This window comes from Tiliqua scincoides, chromosome 5, assembly GCF_035046505.1.
Source record: "Tiliqua scincoides isolate rTilSci1 chromosome 5, rTilSci1.hap2, whole genome shotgun sequence".
Lineage (NCBI taxonomy): Eukaryota > Metazoa > Chordata > Lepidosauria > Squamata > Scincidae > Tiliqua > Tiliqua scincoides.
The window spans coordinates 16,487,646-16,502,951 of NC_089825.1; positions in this window are offsets into that span (position 1 = coordinate 16,487,646).

The window sequence follows — 15,306 nt, forward strand, 5'->3', positions numbered from 1 at the left end:
CCCGTCCCTCTTGTACAGGCCCCGCTTGTCCCAAAACGTTCCCCAGTGCCTAACGAATCTAAACCCCTCCTCCCTACACCACCGTCTCATCCACGCATTGAGACCCCTGATCTCCGCCTGCCTAGCTGGCCCTGCGCGTGGAACAGGTAGCACTTCAGAGAACGCTACCTTTGAGGTCCTGGCTTTCAGCTTCCTGCCTAAAAGCCTAAATTTGGCCTCCAGGACCTCCCAGCTACACTTGCCCACATCGTTGGTGCCAACATGCACCACAGCCGCTACCTCTCCCCCAGCACTGTCTACCAGCCTGTCTAGACGAGAAGTGATGTCCGCAACCTTCGCACCAGGCAGGCAAGTCACCATGCGGTCCTCACATCCGTCGCAAACCCCCCTCTCTATGTTTCTAATAATCGAATCCCCCACTACAAGAAGCCCACGACCCCCCTCCCGCCGAGGAGTATCCTGAGTGCGCTCAGATACGGGCCCATCCCCTGGAGAAGGGATCCCCCCTAGGGGATTGTTTCCCTCCTCTCCAGGATGACGTCCTCCAGTCCCGAGACTTCCCACCCGGGCAGCCGAGGAGCTGCACGCCTGAGGTTGGGACGAAGCCTGATCGTCCCCAGAAGTCTCCCCACGGTCCTCCTCTGGCTGCCTGCGCTTCTCCAGGTCGGCCACCAAGGCTTCAAGGGAGCGGACGCGTTCCCTGAGAGCCTGGAGCTCCTTGCATCGAGGACACACCCATGACTTATGCCCCAGAGGCATATAATCATACATGTGGCACTCGATGCAAAACACTGGATAGCCCCCACCCTGCTGCTGGCTGTCTGACTGCATAGCTTTTTTGTTGTTGTTGTTGTTTTATTTAGGGGTCCTTTTAAAAACCGTACACTGGATAGCAGCCCTCTTTTCAAGGGAAGAGGAAGGGCAGTGTATGGGGCCCTGGCCTCCTCGCCCTGCTGCTGAACTCGCCCAGATGCTAAACTCTTGTGCCTTACCTGGCACTTAGTTCCCAGAGGCACTTGGTTCCCAGAGTAGCCCTATGTACCTCCCTTAGGTGCTAACTTTCAATTTTGATTTAAGGTTGCTTTAAAGGTAAGGTTAAGGTTAGAAGACAGGGAGTTAGAAAGACAAAGCGTTAGAATGAGTACACTTACCTCCTCCTCCTGCTCCTCCTCCTCCTCTCCTTCTCCAAAACTCAGAGGTCTCCTTGCCTTCTCCTCGCCCAGATGCTAAACTCTTGTGCCTTACCTGGCACTTGGTTCCCAGAGGCCACACGCGTCTGCATTGCGGGGCTACTTGCCTTACCTGGGGGAAGGGGGCAAAAGTGCGCTGGGCAGCTAAGGATTGGGCTGCTCATGTGCTCCTAGTTTCCAAGGATAGTCTCAATTTCCTAGTATTTGTCCCTGGTAAATCAGTGTCTATTTTTATAACTTGTTCACATTTTGTGCATGTGAGTTACTAACTTGGCCATTCTTGAGGGCTCAGCTCCATCCTCAGGGTCTCTCTGAATAAAACATATAGTGTACATCAGGCCCAGAGGTGGGGTTAGATAAGGGGTACCTGGTAGAGTTACCAAGTTGAAGGCCTCCAGAAAGGATTTCTGAGGTGGGGCACAGTCATGTCACAAAACTGCCTAACCTTGAAAATTGGGGGAAGGAGTGGCCCCAAAATGGCATTTGTCACCCCTCTGCCTGAGAAAATAGAACCCTAGCTCTGGAAATTGAGGGTTACAAGGATGTTCCCATTTTCTTTTGTGCTATGTTAGAGAGTATGTTCTGCTGGTGCACAACCTGCTAGAGTAAGCATGGCTTTGTGCAGAAATAGTTCTTCGAGTGTGTGTGTGAACGCATCGTTAGTATTTTAATGCTAAATGTTAATTGTAGATATTTTGTTAGCTAAATTCTGTTATTATGTCATTGAAATGTTATTCTATTTATGAGATGGTGGTTATACTCTGTATACTTTAATATGAGTTGCTCTGTATTTACTATTATATATTTTCATTCTATTGTCTTTTTTATGTTACTATATTGATTGTTTCTTAGCCACTGTGGGTTTTCTTCAAAAATAAAGTGGGGAAATAAAATGAATGAAATTTCAAGATGGGCAGCTGGATTCCAGGCTCAGACAAAAACTGGCACAAAGGAGAACACTGGTTCACTGCACATAACTACAAAGCTACAAATAGGGTCAGAGTTACTATTGCTGGCACTCTGGTATCTCCCTGTTCATCTCCCTCATCTTGCAGTCCATATGTGATAATCCTTGCAGTTTGACTACCTCACAGAGTCACCCTGCCTCACCAAAATCCATACGTCACCACGATATCTGGTTCATAATGCAACTAGTATTTCTATAAGGCTATTGTTAGCCACCCTTCCTCCTAAATAAATATTTTCTCAGCTGCTAAAAATAGAAAAACCAGCTTGATTGAAAGCAAGTGAAAAAACCAGTTATGATTTAGACAAGTGACGGAGCAGAAGCAGAAAGAAATTAGCGGAGAAAGTACCCACCAAATAAATTATACATCAGAGCTATGATAACATCAATATGAATTATACATCAGAGCTATGATAAATAGGACTCCTGTAGGGGTTCCTCTAATTTGTGCTGTTTCACGGGGAGTTTGTGTACAAGCATCACATAACCAACAGCTTGAGCTGAGCTGTGTAGTTGTAGCAATGCAAAAGATTGGGTGCCAGGCTTCCAGCACTAGTGCAGCATATATGTCCATGTGCAGGACTAAATGGGCAGCCTGTGCCCACTGCTTTGGGGCAGCAGTATCCTACTGTAGTGCTGTGCCCAGTCAGCTGGGCCGGCACAAGGATGTGTGCCAGCCCACAGAGGCTGTATCCAGCCTCCGCTGTGCCGAAACCTGGTAAGTCTGCACTGACTGAGCTTGGCTGGCACAGGGGTTGGGGGAGCATGGGGAGGGTGAGGAGGAGGCGTTTCGGGGTGGAGGAGGGCAGGGAATGTGCAGGCCCATGGATGGGTGGTGGGAGAGCAGGGGTGGGGTCAGGACCTGGCAGTTGTGGACGGGGAGTGGGATGCGGGGCTGGGATCTGGCAGTTACGCCGGATCCCAGCTCCCGTTTCCAGGGAGATCAAGCTGCTATGCTCCTCTCGGACTTGCGTCACCTCAAGAGGTGGCGCAAGTCCGAGGAGACCCATAGGGGAAAGAGCACCGTTAACAGAGGTAAGGGGAAAAGTTTCCCGTTGCCTCTTACTGAATCACTTTTGGCCCCTATCCTGCACTGGATACAGCACAAGCCTCCTGGCTTGCCTGTTCCAGCACAGGATGGGATTGCACCCTCAATCTCTAAATGAAGGTATGCAATCCAGAGAAACAAACAGCACACACTTTTCCTTAAATGGTACCTTAGCCCATCTCTGGACTTCATTTTTACATTCTTGCTCAGTGCTGTTCTGCTAAGGGAGAGACAGCATTTTCATAAGCGGATGAGGCTTTCCATTACCAGAAGGGCACCTTTGGATTCAAGCCAGCATGTTGCCCTTGTATTAAGCACAGGAAGGGGGAAAATAAAACTCAGCAGCCATATACCGGTAGTTGCAACCAGGTGATGTGCCTGCAAGACACAAGGCAGAGAGTCTTTTTTCCAATTTCATTTTAATCCATAGATTAGCTGTGCTTTACTAGAATCAAGTACAAAGACAAATCAAATTTTTATTAAACTGTTAGTCAGCTTTAGTAATGGAAAATTCCTGTTTAATATTCTTGTGGCTTGTGCAATTTTATGATAAAAATATCAGAAGAAATAATTCTCTATATATAAACATTAGTAATATCAAAGTGGTATTAGCTGGTCAGCAAGTGATGCAGAAATATTTTATTTCCTTCAGGAAAAAAAGCATGTACAGATGCTCTAAGACCTTTCCCAGATTACTCAGGAGCGCCTGCAACCCCTCCCAGCAAAACCAGATTGGGAAATGAAGCTTGATTATGTCACTCTTTGAAGGGCAGTTCTCATTATTGATGTATTTCAGAGAAGGCATTTTCTGAGTTGAAAAGAACAATGGTACCAACTGGGTTATTCTGACCACAGCCCTGACCATTTGCAGGTCATGTAGGGGAAGGGGGAACACACCTGAGTGGCAGAGCTCAGGCTTTGCAAGCAGAAGGTTCCACATTCAATGCCCAGCATCTCCATTGAAAGGAGATCGCAGGACAGGTCACAGGACAAAGAAAGATAATCCCTTGAGACCTTGGAGCTACAGCTGCTAATTAGAGGACATTATACGGCGCTAGGCGGACCAATGGTTCCATTTCAAGCAGCTTGGGGTGTTTCTTATGGTCTTCACTGGAGCGCAGAAAGTCTTGCAGGTGCATTCAGGACTCTTCTGGCTCCAATTCTGCAACATGAAAAATGAAAACGGCATACAGAAGTCATCCCAGCAAGACAAAAATTTCACGAATATTGGATATGTGTCTCTCATGTGAAAAGCATGCTCCTTACTAACAGATGGTCAAGGTCAGGCAGTTATGTAGTACAGTGGCACGTTTTTCAACAATAGCACTTGATTGCAGAACACTTCAGAGCAGTATTAAGTTCATGCAGTTTTGCAGTGCTTGGATTCAGTTAATATATGTGCTGTTTTCAGGCAGACATCTATTGCTGCATCATCATCTCAAGGACACTGGACTGAGCTATGCCTGAAATGACTGACTGAAGAGGTTTGTATGGCACCAGTTAGGTTTTTGCCCAGCATCTCCCAGACAAATTGTTGCAACTTAAGCACAGGATTGTTTCAGTTGTTCCTGTAACTCAATACAGAGGAGTAAACTAGTTCCACAAAGTTAGAACTGCTTTGTTTCCTGTTACTCAGGCTAATAATGTTTGCAAGGTTTGCTGTTTACTGTACTGATTCAGCTCAGGAGGGCTGGGATTGCTAATGCTGTGCAAACAAAAAATTCACACTGCACTTCTGTGGCACCTTCTTTTTCAGAGTTTCAGAGCACTGTACTTCTGCAAACAGCAGCAAGCAGGACATAAGGTCGGGGAAACCAGTTCAGCAGAGGGGCGCGTAACCCAAATCACTTTGATCACGCCAGGGGATGAAAAAGAGACTCCCGAAAATCGGCAAAGGGAATATTTGTGGATTAAGTGCCATTTCACTGTGCTTACCAACTAACAGAAGTTTATTTAAAAATCTGCACAACAGGACTTAATTAAAAGCCCCAAAAGCCCAACAAGTACTTCTGGATGATAATTTAAGCAAAACAGAAGTCACACTTGATATTTTCAGAGTGCTTTCCCTGTGATTTACCCACCAGTCTGGGTTTAATTCCAAACCACTGTATGTTTGCCACCCACGTAGCTACTTATTAACCTTGTATTTGCACTGGGTGGCGCCTCTCAAAGCCATACCAATGTTGTATAATATGTACATTTGCAAACAATTTGATATCTAATATATATTTGCAAAATGTCCGCCAAAAAATGGAAATGTGCTTAGAAAAGCCATGCTACCTGTTGGTCACCTCCATCTTTGGTTTTTACAATCTTATTATTACAATATTTATTATTACAATAATATTCATTATTATTACAATATTTATTATTTTTAAAATATTGCATATTTTAAAAATGCAGTATTTATGCATTTTTTACAACATTTGCATTCAAGTCAATTAATTTTTGGTTTTCTGCTTTCCGGCCTGTGAAGTCTTTGCCCATTTTTAGTATGAGATGTGTGGGTTGCTAGACATGCAAATCGGTCTGTGAAGAAGAAGGTGCTGAAGTCACAAACGCACTGACGGCTCTCTACAGTAGGGGAAAACAGATGGGGAATTTTGTACAAATTTGGGGAGCTCTTCCTCAAGTGAAGGTTTGCAGGTTTCTCAAGCACAATTCATGACCCTGTTGCTTGTCAGTGTCCACTTTTTGAGCTGTGCCATCAAGCACCTCAGGTAGGCAGGGCTGACCATTGGACAAACTTGCAGACTGATTTGGCCTAAGCCAAAGCGGTGCCCAAATTCTGCCCTCATTTTTGGCACCTATACATGCGTTAATGTGCATGTGCTCTACCCCCTTAATTGCTGCCTCCTCTTCCACCCCTTTATGCTTCTTCAAAACTAGCCAAGGGGAGGCTCTGTTCCCAGGATTCTCCCTGCCCACCTGATTTGAAGAACCAGTGTTCAGCAGAAGAGGGTAGGAGGTGCTAGCAGTTGCAGTGACTGCTCTCTTCCTAATCGTTGTCCTGGAAAGAAAGCGATGAGGAGCAGGGTCCAGTAGCCACAACCTCCTCAGCCAGTTCTGCGACTGCAGTCTTTGCCGGAGGAGGAGGTAAGCCACCACTCTCCTCCATGGAAAGTGAGTGAGAAGAGGATGGATCAATGGCAGGCTGGAGTTGCCTGGCAGGGAGTAGGCTGGGGGAAGCAGTGGGCAGGTGCAAGGTGTGGGGCACCTCTCTTGCCCGAGTGCCACTTCCCCCCCCCCCCAGCTACATGCTGGAAGCAGCACCAGGTTTCATGGGCCCTGCCTGCAGATAAAAATACAGATGATTTTATTCCTCACTTATTGCAAAGGATTAGGCTGGGTTTCAGACATCCTCATCTCACTTATATCTATATTACACCTCCAGTGTCCTGGCCCCATTATTCTTCCTGCAATGAGCATTCAATTAACTTTATGACAGATGCTGAATCTTTCGGTCTGTTGATCCAACCCAGGAGATTTCCGTGAAATACTCTTGGTTTCCCTGCCCACCTGAAAAGTCTGCTGGTGAGTATTTATAGTTATTATCCTTTTCATGGTTGCTGCTATTCTATTTTCAGGCAGTATACTAGCCCCAGCATTTCCTTTGTAAGTATTTTCTGAACCTTAAATAGCAACATCTCTGATTAGTATCTCTTATAATCTCTGGGTTGCAAGCCTTCATTTTCCATTTAGCACCTGGCAATTTCAACGCTTTCCATAAAGATAAAGAAAACATAGGATTTTTTTCATCAAAGAAAATATATTCTACTGGATATATGGCTTGCTTCCTAGTTTTGCATCTCTGTCTTACTCCCTAACCAGACTGCTTCTCAGAAGCAGGGCCGGTCCAGCTATGAAGCTGATTGGAGTGGCTGCTTCAAGCAACAAGTTGGGGGGGGGGGATAGTGGCGAACTGCCAAGAGGTTCCCCACATCCAGTGATGTGCCAAGGGCCAAGTGGGGTGGGCAGTTTGCTCCAGGTGTCAAATTAGCAGAGGGTATCAAATATGCCATTGAATGGCTGGTAGACCTGGCCTCCTCTGGGGATACTGAGGTAGAGGCCAAGTCAATCCTTTGCTTCCAGTGGCCAGTAATGGTGGCCTCCACTGGGGGGGATCTTGCTGTGGAGTCCAGGTCTACTGATCTACTGGGATCTTGCTGTGGAGGCCAGGCCATGCTTTGAGTGGCCCATTCCAGGTGTCAAATACTCTAGGTACACCGCTGCCCATGCCCCACTTCTACCTGTCACCCCTTCTGGCCTGCCACCCAGCCAGCTGCTTCAGTTGGCTCTCCCGCCCTTTTTTTGCTCACTGAGAGCAAGCAGGAAGATTATCAAAGCAGGGACAGCCCACCTCCTACTCAAGCATTGCCACTGTGAGTGATTGCAGCAATGGAGTTTCAAGAAACAGCAGCACAACTTTCAAGAGCAATCTGAACAGGACTGCTAAGTTCCCTCTTGTTTTCCTCTTTCCTGCCCACCCAGCAAAAGGCCAGGCAGGCAAGGAGAAGCAGGCAGAGCCCTCCCTCATTCTTCTTACCTTCAAGAGGTCTAGTGTTACTTGCATCTGCTTGCTTCTGCTGGCCCTGTTGAAACAAACAGGATGGGTTGAGTATGACAGGGTCCCAGCATGCTCCATCCATCCTGCTTGTTTCAACAGGGTCAGTGAGAACAAGCAAAAGGAAGCAGCACCAGACCTGAAGGTAAGAGAGAAGGAGGGCTCTGGCCCACTCACCAGACAGAAGAGAAGAAGGAGGAGACAGCAGCAACAGTGATATTGGGGTGTGGGCGTGCTACCGTGTGCATCAGCTTTGTTTGTTAAAAAAAAAAGTATTCCCCCACCCCAAACTGGCATGGGTGGAAGACCTGCCCCAATTCAGGCAGCAGATCTGCTTGGCCTGCTCCTGATCAGACCTATTCCACTCTATTCCTCTAGTCCATGGGTTACCAAGCCCTGGCCCAGGGACCAGATGCGGCCCGCGGCCAGCCTTTTGTCCCCTGAAAGCATCTGGTCCACTTGGCTGAACATGACTGGAACTGTGCTCTGGTTGCATCTGGAGGGTGTTCTAAGGCAGGGGTGTCCAAAGTTTTTGACAGGAGGGCCACATCATCTCTCTGACATTGTGTCGGGGGCCGGGGGGGAAAAAATGATTAATTTACATTTAAAATTTGAATAAATTTACATAAGTTCACATAAATGAATATATTAAAGATGATCTTATATGAATGAATGAAGGTCTTGCAATAGCTCAAGGCCTATAAAAGGCCTTGCACAAAGCAAGGCTGGCCTTTCCTTTGCTCCTGCTGCTGCATCACAGATGTGAAACAGCAAGTAGCGGAGGGAGCCTTCATCCCACAGTTCAGGTGAAAGGTCGAACAGTCATCCTCACACTGAGAGCAGTTCTGTTGGGCCAGTGTGGGCTCCAGCAAGTCTCTGGAGGGCCAGGGGCTCATTGGAGACTGGGGGCTCCCCGCGGGCCTGATTGGGAGACCCCGAGGGCCGCAAGTGGCCCCCGGGCCGGGGTTTGGGCACCCCTGTTCTAAGGGCCAGAGAGTTTGAATGAATGAGCCCATTCATTCATTTATTCACTCATCTAAGTTCCATCTCTAAATTATTTATATAAATTTTATATTTAAATTTTTTTTCTGGCCCTCAATACTGTGCCAGATATTTGATGCGGCCCTCTGGCCAAATTGTTTGGAGATCCCTGCTAGTCGAATCCTTCCCAGTGTAAGGTGGCATCAACTCAAAATCCTGGTCCTATGCATACAGCAGAATAAGATGGTAGTATGGACCAGGCAGTGCTGTTGTGACATTGCTCAGATTGAAGAAACAAGCCTTTAGCAACTGATATATGGAGCCAATCAGGTCACCGTTGTTTCCCCAGGTCACCTGGGCTGATGAGCTGCAGTAATAGTTTCAGCCATTTTTGGGGTGGCACCACAGTGGTTCAGAGGGCAGTCCATTAACTCCCTGTGCCTCAAAGCAGCCATGGTAGCATAAGGAGTAGTGTGCCGAAGCTCTGCTGCTAGACTCCCTGGTTTGAGATTGGCTTTTTACATATGCTATAGCAGGTGTTCCCGAAGTGTGTGTCACAATGCCTTAGTGTGATGCCATACTCCCAGGGGCATCACAGGATGTCCCCAGTTTCCCCACCTACTTGTTCCCTCGGGTGCTGCCATCTTGGATCTTCAAAATCTTGTGAGATCTAAGATGGCAACACTCAAATATTACAAGATTTAGGTACCACCATCTTAGATCTTGCAAGAATTTGTGAGTTCCAAGATGGCAACTCCAAATTTCACAAGATTTGAGCACCACCATCTTGGATATCACCAAATCTTGTGAAATTTGGGTGCCACCCAAGAAAGAGGAGAAAGAGAAGAACTCATATCGTTTTAAACTGGTCCTTTTCTGGTCTTGTGATTCTTGAGTTTGTCAAGAAAGAGATAATTCTGCGTGTAAATACATGCACAAACTAGATATGTGTAACAAAATACATGTAACAAAAACTATGAATACGTTCCAAATGATTCATCTGGTCGTCATGGAAGGAATGGAAGTTGTTGAAAACTTTTGGCTGAAAATCACAGAGATTTATACTTCTAGCCAGAAATGTTTTTAGGGCTGTGAAAGGGGAACTCAAAGGAGGAGGCGATTGTATTGTTTTAAGTGTGGAGGTGGCAAAAGTATTGCTATAAAGAGGTGTGTAGGAAGAAGCTGCCAAGAAACTGAGCAAAGGAGCAGAGTGGAGAGGCGTTGCTTCTGAAGGTGCCTTCATGTCAAGCGTATTCAATTGTTTTTAAGAAATAGCAAAGGCTGTAATCCTGTGCAAGTTGCCTGCAGTGGTGGCAGCAGAAAAAATGGGGGAGGAGCACAGAAGGGACAAGGTGAATTTTGGGGATGATGAGCCAGTTACGAACCTGACCCCTGCGCCACCCCAGGACGCAGGTCCATAACATGCTGTCCCCCCAATGATAACATACCTAGGTGCACAGAGCCTTGTGCAACACTCCAGATGTCTCCAAAAGCCTTTTGGGCGCAATCTTAAAGAATACTTCCAGTTTTCTGACAGCTTTTGGAACCATTCAGAGTGCCACATGGGGCTTCGTCGGTCTGTGGAACGGCTACAGCACGGCAGACAGAAGCGGGGCCACGGCGGGCACGGTGTCTGGGGCTTTCACCCCGTCCCACCCAGGCCCACCACTGTGACAAGCATGTGAAAAGTGCCCTAACTTATCTTTAAGTGACTACTGGGAGTTCATCAGTGGGACAGGAGGAAACCCTTTGTATGTGCATGTGAACACATGAGCATAAATGCATTTGACACTCTTGTTTTCTATATGTCAGTCTTCTTCCCAACTCTCTTTGTTTCTAAATGGTTAGGTGGGCAGAGCCTGGGGAAACAATGGAATGTGTTCCTCTTCTACCCTCCCAGGCTCCCTCCACTGACCTTGTTTCGAAATAAAAGAGCTCTAAAGAGGCAGTGGCAGCAATTGCATGTGTGGGGGTGTAGGTGGAGAGACAGAGGTAGCATAGGGAGTGTGGGGCACATGCATGTGCAGATGCAAAAGAAAGAAGTTAGGTAGAAACATTGTACCACAAGCTTGGGCCAGGTCCTTGTGTCAGGCTATTGGTCCATCTAGTTAAATATTATCTATGTTGATGGACAGTGATTCTCCAGGGTTTCAGATGGATTCATTTTATCCATCTGGAAATGCCAAAGATTGAACTTGGAGTCTCCATACAAAGCATGTGCTCTACCACTGAGCTATCACCCTTTGACTTGCACTCTCCCTGCTGTGTACAGGAACGGGGCAGGCTCCAGTTTAAAGCTGTGGAACACCATCACATTTTGGGGGAGGCTTTGTCTCCTACCAGGGGGGCTATTTTGCGTTGCACTGATTGATAATGGATTCTGCCGAAGGCAGGAATAAGCCCTTTAGCTCTAGCCCCTGAATACAATATGCAATTTAATAGGTCTTTGCTGAACCAGACCTGCAAATACATAAGTGGGATCCTGGGCTTATCTTTTGATAACATCCTTCCAACATGTTTGTAGGCATAGCTTTGCATTTTTAAAGCTATTAAGGCCTATCTTCATGGGTAACTGAGCTGTAGCGCTCTTCATCTGAATCTTTTATGTGGCTGTGCCACAGATAAATATTATTCATTCCAGACTCCCATTCTCGCTGAAAAGCCATGTCCTTAGCCCTGGTTTTCTTTACAGTTTTGCAAGCAGTAAGCTGTTTTCATAGCAGATCAGAAATGGACAGACCATCACAGTTCTGCAAACGAGAAATGTCCAAGGGAAATGCCTGCTGTTAAATTTCCTCAGTCATTTAGTCTAGCACTGGACAGGCCATATGGCACACTAAGGAAGTATAGGATACTGAAAACAATTAGGAGTAAGTTTACCTCCAATCTCAGCTGCTGGCATAGAAGGTGGAAGAAAAATGAAATCAATACTGTAATGAGATCCATTATTATCTTGAGGTCTCATAGGTCAGGCTCATGTAGTAATATCAACATGGCAATATGTTTTAACTGCAGAAGCCTACAAGGTTAGAATCCCGGACCTTTCCCCTTCATTCTAACAGATTGTGTAGTCTCATTAGAGGCAATTAATGCCCTCACTTTGAGCCCTCAAAGATTATGCAGCTGCTGGAACAGTAATCCCCAGACACAGAAATATTACAATCAGCTTGTTATCCTCCTCTATTTCTCCACTTTATACCCCATCTATTACTTTTTCCCTAGTCACTTTAGTCTTCAGGAAATATGTAGCTGTTCTATCAAATTTGCTTTTAATTATCTTTTTGTCTTTTAGAGGGATTTTGGAAATTCTACAAGAATGTCTACATTTACCAGCCTTACTTCAAGTTTTTGTCCCTCTTTGAGGTCTACAACAGCAGTGTCTCCAGCTTGAGGAAGCTCTGCATGTGATAGTTGGGCTCTTCCAACACCACCATCAGCTGCTGAACCGGGAAGTGACACATTGGCAGAAGAGGTGCTGCAGAAAGGGCAGTGTAGGGAGAGCGCAATTATCATTCAGGCCACCCTTTCAGCAGTGCTGATGTGTCACTTAAAGGGCAGCCTGTGTGATAAATGGGCTCCTTCAGTCACACCGCTTCCGCTGAGGCACTGGGAGAAAGTGGCAGAAGGGCATCTCAGAAGGTGAGGAATGGTATGGGAGAAACAGACCAAGGGAGGGTGAGAAAGCCAGAAGCTGCAGATGTACTGGGAAAGCCCAATTATCATGCAGGCTGTCCTTTTAGCAATGCTGCTTCTGCTGAGGTGTTACTTTGCTGAGCATCTCTTAGCTGATGAGCTGTTTGCTTTCCCATATTTTGAAATTATGATCAAGATTTGAGTTCTTTCTCTTCTGTCATTTGCAGCTAATGAGTTCCTAAGTGAGAAAAAAGTGCTTATTTCTGGTACTCACCTGCTTAATGAGGAGGGCAGGAGGTCTGGTCTAGAGGGTAGAGCCTCTGTTAGCCCAAAGATAACATCAGAAGGTCACCAGTTCGAGGACACCGGCAGCTCCCTGAACGGCTGAGAATGGCAAGACCTTGAAGCAGCTGACAAGCCAAGCTGAGTGATGCCACCTGCTCTTGGTGTGAGCAAGAAGCATCTTGGATGCCCTCCATGTGAGAGATGGAGCTGCTTGTCAGCCTGCATGGGAGAACTGGAGGCCAGAAATGAGACCAAACCAGGAAGATCCATTCTGAAATGTTTTTGGTTCTTGAAAGAGAGAACCTCAATGATTGTAAAAATCCCCTTGAGGGATTTAGAAATGCCTGCCTATGTAAAGCACCTTGAATAAAGTCAGAGGAGTAATCCGATGACCAGAAAGGCAGTATAGAAATACCTAGTTGTTGTTGTTGTTAATGACATCACTTCCTGCTTAATCACTTCCAACCAGTGGTGAATGAAGTGGGTGGCTGGGGGGACTGAGCTGCAGAGAGTGTCCAAGAGGGCAGTGGCACACAGGGTGGGGGTGAATGAGGCAGTGCCCCCACTCTCCATGGCATTCTAGGTGTTTCCTAGGCCACCTGCCTGCCCTCACCCTGTTTGGCTCCGAAATTGAGCCAGTTGAGAAGTGGAGGGTGTCAGTGGAGGCATGGGGGTGACACAGGGGGATGATATTTCTGTGTCACTGGTTTGCCTAGCTCCGGGTGCCAGGAGGCTCCAGAACAGTGCCGCTTCTAGCCCTCAGCAGGGGCCAAGAATGCTATTTGGCCCCTGTATGAAATAAGTTTTTCACCCCTGGTCTAGAAGTTATACATATGTAAATGAATGCACTTGAACACAGGAGGAATACAACACACAGCAAGTGGGGAAAATTCTTCGGTAATGTGTGAGTGGGCTAGTACACAGGAGTATCCTTATTTTTGTCTATGAAATATTGGAAAGGAGGGGACCTGCTCTTGAATCCTAATTGTGGTACAAAAATAGTCATTACTTCGACTATTTTTACTTGACTAACAGCCCAATCCTGAGCTGCGGGACCCGGCAGCTCCATGGAGGGCTCCCGCCGGATCCTTGGGAGAAGGGGACGTTCGTCCCCTTCCCCCGAGTAAGGGAAGCAGCCCCGCAATGGGGCTACTCACTCTAGCGGCGACTGTTTGGTCGCCGCTAAAGTAAAGGTGCTCGTGTAGGGCGAGCAGCCCTGCCAGAGTGCCTTGGATTCTGCAGAGCTTGAATCCGCGGATCCGCCTCTCCCCCACCCCCCGACACACCTCCCTCATGCCCCCGGCCACGTCTCTGCCTTCCCGGAACGCCTTCCCCATGCCCCCATCTCCTGTTCCGCAGCCCACCGGTCACAGAGACTGCCGAGCCACGGAACACGGGCGCCCGCCACACGCTGGCTCAGCGCCAGCCGGAGCTGGGCTAACTCCGGCGGGAGCCCAGTGGTAAGCCCTGCAAATGTGACTTACGGCATGTTTGCGACTGTGGTCTGCACCTTGGAGGCCACCAAGAGGTGTGGTGCAGACCACAGGATCAGGCTCTAAGGGTGCAATCCTAACCCCTTATGTCAGTGCTTTCCAGCACTGGCATAGCGGTGCCAATGGGACATGTGCTGCATCCTGCAGTTGGGTGTCACTCACGGAGGCCTCCTCAAAGTAAGGGAATGTTTGTTCCCTTACCTCGGAGCTGCATTGCCCTTATGTCAGTGCTGGAAAGCACTGACATAAGGGGTTAGGATTGCACCTTAAGAGAAATTTTACTCTTGACTAAGAGTAATAAGCCATTACTCTTACTAACTTCTGCCTTTCTTTCTGAAATGTAACAACATAAAGATATAAAATAGAAGGAAAGAGAATACACTTCCTGGACATGATGTGCAGTTTGCCTTGTTGAAGAAGAAATCAGGTCATCTGAAAGTTAGCACGAGAATTGAACATAGAGAAGAAAATGTCATTTTCAAAAATTATCTGTAAGGATTTCCCACCAGACCTCCTCCTGCAATTTTGCATCTTAATAACCTTCACAGTGACACCACCCTCCATTTATGTAGCACTTTTTCTCCCAAAGGGCATCAGATGCCTGCCAATGTATCAAAGTCCTAATTTATGCGGTAGCAGTGGGAGTTGCGTATATGGTTTGAGGGCATTAAATGGCTGGGTGTAGGCACCTGAATCATGTTGCCTTTTGTTAAGAAACAGTCAGTACTGAAGGCTGAATTTGGCAGGCATTCTTCACTTGCAAATTTATTTTACTGAGCCACTTTCATGAAATGCCAGGAAGTACAGTAAGAAGTTTGCATATCATATATATCACTTCAGTGGGGTAAAGGGAAGGCGCTTCTCTCCCAGAAAGCACTGAGATCAGAGGAAAAAAATCACCTGCTTGCAAGGTCAGTATCAGGGGTCAGTTTAGGGAAAGACCACAGAATTTTACAACACTGTAACATAAATACAAAATAAAAGGAACCTCCTATTCCTTCCTTCACATGTACTGTTGGGGCCCACTACTTGTCTCTGAAATGATGACAAATTCAGTAGGTCCTTATTTGTTTTCTGGCCATTTTCTGAAATCTTTTGGCTTTTTAGATATGAATCTGGAGTCTGGCCCATATCATCTGGTGCAC